We start from the raw sequence: 11,177 nt of genomic DNA, 5'->3' as shown, positions 1-11,177 counted from the left end.
AGAGTCTTTGAAAAATGAACTAAAAAGCTTGTTCTCCATCTCACATAACATGTTCAAGATCCTGAAGTCTTTCAATAACGGGATAGTTCACCCAAAAAAGAAAACCCTGTCATGTGGGCCTACTCATCCTCACGTTGTTTCAAACCTTTCTTCAGTGGAACACAAAAGGAGATGTAAAAATGACAGCTTCAGTCAATTCACTTTCACTCTATGGGAAAAAAAAATGATCAAACTGAATGATGACTAAGGCTGTCAGTCAATAATATTCTGTCTGTTCTGCATCTCATAATCTTGTACTGCAGTTATATCTGATCAAATACACATTATTATTCTTTAGCTAGGGTTAAACAAATCACATTTGCTTGGTTGGAACAGCAGCTATGCTAATTATGTCTCTATTTGTCTGTTTCTGCAACTAGGCTTTACACAAGCTTGAGTCTGGATCCAGAACACCTGTGAAGAGATGATGCCCACCCCTCAGAGGACCTCAGATTATGCTAACCCTGAAATAACATACAGAACTACCAAATTTTGTTATACGTTTGATTGCAACATAAAGTAATTGTTTTTTAATATTGTGAAGCATCTCTTTGATTATGTCTTTAATAGATTTTTCCGTACATTTCTGCCATATGTACTTTAACTGGCATAGTCACCACTGATAAGTTACTCCTAAATATATTAGCAACTGCTTTGCAACGATTTGTATCGTGAACATCACGAAACATCTCTTTTTGAGCTCTTTGGAAAAGTCGCACAAGTTTAAAATAATACGAATAGCTCTATGAGTAAATATCCGAATTAAGTAGAAATAAATAATTAAAAGCAACTTAAACTTAACGTTTGTTCGGGATTTTTTTAAAGCTGCCTCTGCCTTTTTCCTCCACGGCCAAAAATAGATTAATGATAAACTACATCAAAGTAGAGAGTTAATAGTAGTGACCCAAATCTCTGAACAGACGTGACGATATAATAGCTATAGCGCAGGCTTCATTTCCAAAACTACTTTTGCAACACTTAATATTTATGATCCCTCTCAGTCACCGCGCTGCGAGTCACAGCCAATCAGCAGCTCTGTCGCTTACACCTCAAGAGATTTGAGAGAGAGAGAGAGAGAGAGAGAGAGAGAGAGAGAGAGAGAGAGAGAGAGAGAGAGAGAGAGGGGTGATGCGGCGCACCGGGAGGGGAGAGAGAGAGACAGGGAGTACACACACTACAGTGTCTTCACAGCGCTCAGCGAATACACATCGACAGCAGGACTACTCTCGAATCCTCAGCATTGAGGTGAGTGGGGAAATTAACTAGACTTATCTACTATTCGCGTTTAATTAAACAGAAATGCACTGAATATGCGTGCGCTGTTTGACCCCTACAGACTGTGTGCTTAAGCCGTAGACTGACTTGGATGCGCGGATGGATGATGCCGGTCGAAATTGGCCCGGATACTTAAAATAATAATAATAATAATAATAATAAACCTATTAAGCTGCATACAAGTGATGTTTACCATAGAAAAATATTTGTATGGTCTTATTTCTAAGTGTTTAATGTTTATGATTCATGTAGGCAGCTTCCTGTATTTCAGAGCGCGTGAGTTTTAAAAGGCTCGTTGTTGCACTTGATAGTGTTGTTTATTCTTGTTTTTAATGCTTAACGTTATATTCGAGTTTAAAATGTTCATACTATTTCTGGAGGGAAGTTGAAGTATTATAGTTGCCGTTTAAGCTACAAAAACCTGCTGCATTTTTTTTTCCCCGTCTATCCATATAACTTGCACCAATAATAACTTTGTAATTGTTTTTTTTTTTTTTTCATGATTTTATCAGTAATTGAATTCAAAGGAGTAAAAAAGTGCGCTGTCCAGGTTATGATGTGATGAATTTACTTAATGATTTAAGGTAGCAATTAAACGTAATTTTTCAGTTTTAGTGGGCTGACATTTTATGCAGTGTGCTCACTGTCCATCTGTTGTGTGGCAAGCATGATAGAAGGTGATGTCCTTAGTTATTTACATTTCAAGGCCTTTTTTTTTATCATGTATATGCGACATCTATTTTCGGCAGTACTAATATGACCAAAACTCTCTGTGCTGCTTTGTTGAACCTTGTTATTATATTTCCACTGTATTTTAGTGTCAGGCCTGTTAAAACTGAGATGCTAACTTACATTTTTTTTTTTAAGATTTGCATATACACAGATGTGGACATGAACTGACCAGAAAATGTGAAATGTAAGAAATGTGACTATATATGGCTAGATATCACTCTTTGTGAGTGCAGACCCTTTATCATTATTTTTAAGAAAATCTTTATCCAGTAATCATGGATGACTGAAAAAGTAATGGAGAAGTCATGGAAATTCAATGATCAAAAGGTTTGGGAACATGTTCAGACTGTAGCTCTGTTTGAGTCCTTTTATGTCAGGCACCTGTAGATTTCTGGGTGGACTGATTAAAGTTGTTCTACATTATGTAAATTATTCATACATTCAGGGCTTCTCCTTCAGAATTTATTCTGAAGAAGAACCACAATAGTTGCAATTGTTTGTAAAATGGGAGATGGTATTTTAATTTGTCAAATGCTATTATTTTGTCATATGAATACAAAACAATATTAATGTTTGTTTTTTTCCAGTCTTTGTGGCGATGCAGCTTTTAATCCTATAAACTGCTGGATTTGACACACTGCAATATATCTTAGTCTTGTGAATATTGGTTGAGCAACTGTGGTCTTCAGTATATGGATTGTTTTGTAGTGTTCTGCTTGGACTTTGAATGGATTTTAGGCCATGCACGTAACAAACAGCAGACCTCTTAGATATGATCCTTTTTGATAATTCTGTTAGGAATATATATATATATATATATATAATTGTTTTTATTTTTAAATGATAAGGAAACTAATAGATGGGTTTATTCAAACTGATTTTAGTTAATAATATACTGAATGCAAAGATATTACATTTTAATTTTCAGTGTTCAGGAATAACACTTTATGTGGTTCTTTATGCATGTATAATGGATTGGGTTTTCACTAAAGGCTCAAAGCTAAAGACTCGAACCCTGATACATAATTTCTAAAGGAAGATTAGATGCAAAACATGGATTTTCAGTCGAAGGAAATGTAGCTGCCTACCACATACAACATGTATTTTTTTCCTTTTTTTTTTTTTTTAAAACAAACGTATTTAAATGTTAGCATATTGAGAAATATGTCACCTAATAATCAAAAGGTTGCAATTCTGTTTGGGTTCAGAATAGATTGTCAAAGTCTGCGTGATGTCACATGGCCACATGACCTTTGACTTGCTGAAATTCTTTGACAATAAGCCACATCACAATTGAATGGAGAATAACATACATATTTGCTGTTGTTTTTTCAAGGCCATCTGAATGAAATCTGAGAGCCTGTCTGAGAGGTTTTTATTTATAAACAAAAAAAAAGCATTTTAATGGCAGTTGGCTTAGTTGTCATGTTGCATTTAAACAGATTTTAAAATATGTTTTAGCAAACAATAGACTTTCTCTTTTTATCAAAAGTTTCACACTTTGACAGTTTTAATAGTTTGAGAGTTCTCAGATTGCGAGGATGCCTGTATGCAAATGTTTCAGTAGGCTCTGTATGATAATTAGATCAGAGCTATCTGTCACCTGACACGACAATGGCCCAGCAAAAGCTGTGTTTGCTCACAGGAGATGAAGCAGGATAACATTGATTAGCACATGCACTTGATTAATTTCACCCAAGAGTGATTTATGGAGCTCCATCATGCTTTTACCTCAGTAATGGAACCCCTCATAAATATCGCCCAAATTTAAGCACTTTCAGACAACTGAACTGCAAAATAACATGATCAAGAAAAGCGCGACTGGAGTTTAAGCCTTTTTTCCAAGATATGGGTAATTTGCTGTTCTGATGTGTAGAACACTTCCAAAATCAATAGAACAGTGTTTATCTACACCCGCTTTAGTCCAATATGAGGCGATTGATTTTCTTTACCAATTTATCGTCCGCTATCTGTTTTCAGTTTCCTGGCTTGTTCGTGTTCCTTCTTGTTGTTTACTAATTCGTAAGGATGAGGTTGGAAAGGAGGCGAACAATTGAAAGTGTCTCCAGTGAATCTTTAAATGGGCCCACAAAGGAAAATTCGTTCTCCACGGTTGCTGTCTATGATAATAAGTTTACTTCTTACAGCAGGGTGTTGTTATTTTCTTTCATCCACACATCCCTATAGGAAATAGCCTTGGTATATGAAAGCTCTGGATGTCCTCCAAGCATACTCCTCGCATCGTGCATGTGTGTAAGAGGACAGGGCAGATCACAGAGAGTTTGAGTTGGAGGAAATTTGGGGGAAAAAATAGCATTGATGATGAAAAACAAACTTGAAACGGAATTCACTATGCACAATGAATATTTCTACGATTCAGGCTGGTGCTTTAGAATAAATTAGGATCGCTTGCTCTTTTTGTGCCAAGTGCAGTGTGAAATAAGAATGCTGATGGCAGAGACACCGTGCTGGCAGTCCTGCTATGGTTGCGTCTATGTAAGATGATTTATTCAGTCAGCACATGACTGCTCTGACCTGTGACTCCCCTCCATCTTAATCACTGTGACCCTGGTGAATCAGGTAAACTTCACTTCAGCTTCAAGTCTTCTGAGCATGTACAGTTAGTCAAAAGGAAGTGGTGCGGTTTGAATCAAATGGGCATATGGTTCCTTTAGTCATTGATGGTGGGATTTTAAAACATTTGCTTTTGTGAAAGATTCACTGTAAGCAAATTTGTGAAATGGCACCATTTTATGTTATACAGAAAAAAAATTACTTTCATTTCAAAAATAAATTTCATTAATTTACTATATCAAAATATATTTTTTTAGTTAACTTTATAATATACTAGCAACCGCCTTCAGTTGTTTAAGACAAACAACATGAAATACCTTTTTCACGATTTGAGGTAAATACTAATACATATATGGTGCACCTTGTGCACTCAGTTTAACTGCTCTACATAGCATCTTTCGTCACTTTGTTGTTTTTGTGAATAAAACACTGAAACAATGATGAACATAACATTCGCAAAAACATTGATTTATTGAATAATTAAGTAAATATAATTCATAGATTTACCTTTGTAAAGAAATCTCATTGCTCTCTGCTGTCTTTACCGACGACATCTTTACCTGTGTCGGCCACCGTAGCTTCTCTAAAGGGAGGGGTGAGCGGGGGACTGAGTCGTTGGTTGCAATTCGCAACCTCACCGCAAGATGCCGCTAAAAATTACACAGTGCACCTTTAAATAAATAAATAAATAATGCAGTAATCATTAATTTACTAACATAGATTTAACATAAAACCCTAATGTACTGATACGAAACAAAGTTAGTAAAATAGTTATTTCAATTAAAAAAAAACATCAAAAGTGTCACAAACATTTTGTGCCAATTTTTACATTTTTAATTTTAAATTATAAGATTGCTTGATCTTTCTCACATCTTAAAACGTTACTTGTAAAAGTGTTTTACTGAGAAAAAAATACACAAAATTTTCCCATTTCATCTTTGACAGTTTTTCACCATACTTACTATAGAGTGATTTTTATAAAAAAAAAATTACAATAGCATATTTTGTCATTAAAATTACCTTAATTTTTAGTCTTGTCATTAGCACAGAAATGCAGCAAAAATCGGTTTTCAACAGAATGGAGAGACTTTAATCGGAAATCATCCTCAAAGTTTTTGATTCGTGTTTGAAGTTACTTTTGTTTCATGTTTGCAGCGACTTGCTCAGCTCGGCTGTCTCTGCTGGTGTGATCTGCTCTGGCTGGTACATGTCGAAGCTAAGTTCTCCACCCTTTTTATGTAGGGATACATGAGCCATCTCGATACATTTTTCATAGTCATATATAAGACATCTATAACTGTCTCCAGTTGCATGGAAATTTGCGTGTGGCTAATTATCTGGTGGCTGGTGTTTGAAATACCGCCCATTGAAATCTAGCACTCATGTATCTCCTTCAGCATAGCCTCTTGTAATAAAGTCTAGATTTGCATAACTGAGGAGCTTCCTCCCTTTGGAAGTTGAAACTGTGTCCACAATATACGGCGGCACCTAATTACTTGCCAGAGCTGGGTTGTCAAAAATTGGCTATCTGCGCAGGCAGCATCCAATCATGTAGTCCACTTTCAGGCACAATATTAGGCCTAATGTCATTAATGTTCCTCTCAGCTGTCATGCTTCTTTCAATTGATTGCTTTCTCCTATTACGTACGAGTCAGTCCAAAATGAGGCAGGATGTATTACAGCTCTACAATTTTCGAACCTGCCCTGGACGTGTGTGATATGAATTACACCAGTGCCGAAAAAGTCCATTTTGTTGAGGAATCACAGTGGTCTCAAACCTAGATTGGTCAGACAATCCAGCCTGGATATTTTCCACAGTGACATCTCGCACCGAAACTGCGATACTGATATATTTACCCTTGGAAAAACAAACTGTCATACAAGCAGCACGGCCCAAAAGCAAATAGTTATTACCTGGAAGATGACACAGTCAGAATGTGGTCGCCGAAAGGGCACAAGCCCCAAGAGCAAAGTGCAAGAAATACAAACCACATACAGATTACTGAATGGCTGCTGCATTTAATGGTAAATGAGATTCAGTCTGTTATGGAATGGGTAAACAAACTTCTTTTGTAATATAAGTACTTTCGGTATACACAGTATTTTGGTACTTAACCAGTCATCAGCTTATTTTCCTTGCATTATTATTCTTTTTATTTATTTTTATTTTTGCTAATATTGGCCTATTGTGTTTTTGTTGGATATTTAATTGTGCACGCTCATTCATGCTCATTCATGCTCATTCATCTCATTTTTTTTTTTTTTTTTTTTTTTTTTTTTTACATTTAAATTAAATTTGCTATCATCAAAGTCTCATCTTATATATTTACACACACACATATATATATACATATATATATATATATGAAAAATCCAGGGTCGATAGAGTTTCCACCGTTTTAGAGCCAAGTCCAAAGTAAGAAAATATAAAAGAAAAGAAGTCAGTTTTAATCAACAGCCTTTAACCTTTGCTCTCTGTTTGCCTTTGGCATATACAGTGGCTTTTAATATGAAGAATTTTCCATTTCCACTTACAGGGTTTATTTATTTGTGGTCACAGAGCGTTGGGATTTTCAATTGTTGCTGCGCTTGTTAATGTCAATAAATGTCATTATAGATTATTTCGGTTGATATATACGTTTTCCTTCCTTGTCATATGGGGCCTGGACTATAATATCAACAAAGAAGCAGAATCAAATGTCAGAGTTTGTTGTGATTGCAATCAAGATGACTTCGTGTGACCTTTTGAAATGGAAGCATTGTTACCTTGATTGTAAAATTCTGTCTTTAAGGCTTCTTCTATAAAAGCAAGGGTTAGAGGCATAAAACAACACAATGAATTACGACCCAAGCCAGGAACGGTTCCATTTAGATACCTTCATGTAAATCCAGGCCGTAAATTGAAACGTAGTCTGTGGGGTTAAACAACCACGCCACAGTCTGTCTGGAACTCAAGTGTTTACCAAGGTAAAGGTGCCACACTTACAAGATGTTGTGAGTCTGAGGATGAGTTAATGGCATTGTCAAGTTGTAAAAAGGCCTTCAGGGTAGAACACACAATAAATACAGTATTGTTCAAAATAATAGCAGTACAATGTGACTAACCAGAATAATCAAGGTTTTTCGTATATTTTTTTATTGCTACGTGGCAAACAAGTTACCAGTAGGTTCAGTAGATTCTCAGAAAACAAATGAGACCCAGCATTCATGATATGCACGCTCTTAAGGCTGTGCAATTGGGCAATTAGTTGAATTAGTTGAAAGGGGTGTGTTCAAAAAAATAGCAGTGTGGCATTCAATCACTGAGGTCATCAATTTTGTGAAGAAACAGGTGTAAATCAGGTGGCCCCTATTTAAGGATGAAGCCAACACTTGTTGAACATGCATTTGAAAGCTGAGGAAAATGGGTCGTTCAAGACATTGTTCAGAAGAACAGCGTACTTTGATTAAAAAGTTGATTAGAGAGGGGAAAACCTATAAAGAGGTGCAAAAAATGATAGGCTGTTCAGCTAAAATGATCTCTAATGCCTTAAAATGGAGAGCAAAACCAGAGAGACGTGGAAGAAAACGGAAGACAACCATCAAAATGGATAGAAGAATAACCAGAATGGCAAAGGCTCAGCCAATGATCACCTCCAGGATGATCAAAGACAGTCTGGAGTTACCTGTAAGTACTGTGACAGTTAGAAGACGTCTGTGTGAAGCTAATCTATTTTCAAGAATCCCCCGCAAAGTCCCTCTGTTAAAAAAAAGGCATGTGCAGAAGAGGTTACAATTTGCCAAAGAACACATCAACTGGCTTAAAGAGAAATGGAGGAACATTTTGTGGACTGATGAGAGTAAAATTGTTCTTTTTGGGTCCAAGGGCCACAGGCAGTTTGTGAGACGACCCCCAAACTCTGAATTCAAGCCACAGTACACAGTGAAGACAGTGAAGCATGGAGGTGCAAGCATCATGATATGGGCATGTTTCTCCTACTATGGTGTTGGGCCTATTTATCGCATACCAGGGATCATGGATCAGTTTGCATATGTTAAAATACTTGAAGAGGTCATGTTGCCCTATGCTGAAGAGGACATGCCCTTGAAATGGTTGTTTCAACAAGACAATGACCCAAAACACACTAGTAAACGGGCAAAGTCTTGGTTCCAAACCAACAAAATTAATGTTATGGAGTGGCCAGCCCAATCTCCAGACCTTAATCCATTTGAGAACTTGTGGGGTGATATCAAAAATGCTGTTTCTGAAGCAAAACCAAGAAATGTGAATGAATTGTGGAATGTTGTTAAAGAATCATGGAGTGGAATAACAGCTGAGAGGTGCCACAAGTTGGTTGACTCCATGCCACACAGATGTCAAGCAGTTTTAAAAAACTGTGGTCATACAACTAAATATCAGTTTAGTGATTCACAGGATTGCTAAATCCCAGAAAAAAAAAATGTTTGTACAAAATAGTTTTGAGTTTGTACAGTCAAAGGTAGACACTGCTATTTTTTTGAACACACCCCTTTCAACGAATTGCCCAATTGCACAGCCTTAAGAGCGTGCATATCATGAATGCTGGGTCTTGTTTGTTTTCTGACAATCTACTGAACCTACTGGTAACTTGTTTGCCACGTAGCAATAAAAAATATACTAAAAACCTTGATTATTCTGGTTAGTCACATTGTACTGCTATTATTTTGAACAATACTGTATCAACAATGATACGAGAAAGTCTGTTTGACTTTGTCAGTCTCTGCAAACTCTATTAGCACAGTGTTTGTGATTTGCGTATTTGTCAGTCGTGGAAGTGACAAGTAAACAACCACGCACGTAAACGCGCGCGCACAAAACAACCAGACGTGGAGACATTTGCATTGCAATGGGAGCTGCATTCCCGGGCTGAATCACAATGCTGAAGGGAGGCTGCTGTCTCGTAGGCTCCCGTGGAGCTCTTTACACAGGCCGTAAAACTGCGGTTCCCACGGCTTCTCTTGTGCCTCATGAGGGGAACCCTAAACAAACACCCCACAATGCTGTTATGGGATTACAGGGAAACCTTTCCAGCTCCACTGTAAACACTAGGAACACACTGACACAACGGTTAACAGGTGTTGTGTGCTGTCTATTTGAGCAGCCTGCACAAATCGACAAAGGAAGGGCAAGCTGCAGTCTATCACGTGGTGCTTTCTCGAGCAAATGAATGGTACGCGGCTAAATGGATATTTGAGGAACATTTGATTTTCGCAGGTTTGGCTAAATTGCTTTAATTCACCACACAGTATGGTCTGCCCTAGGCAATTTGTGCAGCAAAAACACTCGCTTTCAACGTCATTATAGCCGACCAGGAAAAGCAGATTCGAAGTCAGTGGCACAACATTGCTTCCAGATCACATTATGGCCTCTCTCGTTACGTAATTAAGAGGACCCATCTGGTACGGGCAGCGCTCCCTGACACTAATTGTGTTGGTGTGCACATGGCCGTCCCATTGAGCAAAAAAAGACCTCCAACATTTGAATCCATTATCTCCTACTGTTCAGATTAAGGCGCACATGTTGCCGGGGAGATTATGGCGGAGGGTCGAGCGACGCTTGTGTCTTGTAGGGTCGCGGCTTGAGGATTAAGTCTGTGGTTTGGTAACCCTTTTGGTTAAGTACTTCCAGCAATCTAGTCACATGCCGGGTGTGCTGTGTCTTAATAAGTGACTCCTTTTATGTGTAGAGATAGTCGGTTTGACCGATATTCATACTTTTCATACTTTACAACTTAATCATAAAGGAGTTCTTTAACACTGGGTCTATTTGGCAAGTCACTACAACTCCCAACTCACCCAACAATAGGTAATACAATTGCATGTATTATTGGAAGAATAAGAAGAAGTTAACCTAGAATTTAGCTAATAATTACAACAAACATAGCGGGAAAATATAAATTCTTAATTATAATTAATATAAGTAATACGTTTTTATTATTATTATCACCAATTTAAATAAAAAAAACTATAATGATATATATATATATATATATATATATATATATATATATATATATATATATATATATATATATAAATTATATGATAATTATATATTATATAATATTATATAATATATATTATTATATTATAATTTACATATATATATATATATATATATATATATATATATATATATATATATATATATATATATAGATATATAGATATATATATATATATAGATATAGATATAGATATAGATATATATAGATAAATTATATGAGTTATATTTTATCATATTATTATTATTATTATTAATAATAATGCAATTGTTGCTATTGTAGTTACATTACAATAATCCTTCACTATTGATCTTAAAAGTAATATATCAATCGATCGTGTGCTGTTATGTGATACTCCTGTCCGTTTGGTTGTGTCAGCTGCAAAAACAGTGCAGTATTTACCTTCTCATCACTGATTTATTTCACGTCCTAGCTTTTTGCTGTCAGGTAAATGTGTTATTGCTTTTAAACATCAAGCGATGTTTATAAATAGCCTTGGCAAAATGTAGGGTAGGACAGATATACGAAAAAACA

The 11,177-nt window shown here is 36.3% G+C and overlaps 1 protein-coding gene across 1 annotated transcript in view; it reads left to right on the top strand.

Moving 5' to 3' along the window:
• Positions 1 to 1,145: 1,145 nt before the first annotated feature.
• The window catches only part of LOC127951153 (cadherin-6-like), a 31,706-nt gene continuing 21,674 nt past the window's right edge, over positions 1,146 to 11,177 (top strand). The window contains exon 1 of the mRNA XM_052548829.1: positions 1,146 to 1,284. The gene's annotated coding sequence lies outside the window, so the exon portion shown is untranslated. The remainder of the gene's footprint in view (positions 1,285 to 11,177) is intronic.

This window comes from Carassius gibelio, chromosome B2, assembly GCF_023724105.1.
Source record: "Carassius gibelio isolate Cgi1373 ecotype wild population from Czech Republic chromosome B2, carGib1.2-hapl.c, whole genome shotgun sequence".
NCBI classification, from domain to species: domain Eukaryota; kingdom Metazoa; phylum Chordata; class Actinopteri; order Cypriniformes; family Cyprinidae; genus Carassius; species Carassius gibelio.
This window is presented reverse-complemented; position numbering and strand designations above follow the sequence as displayed.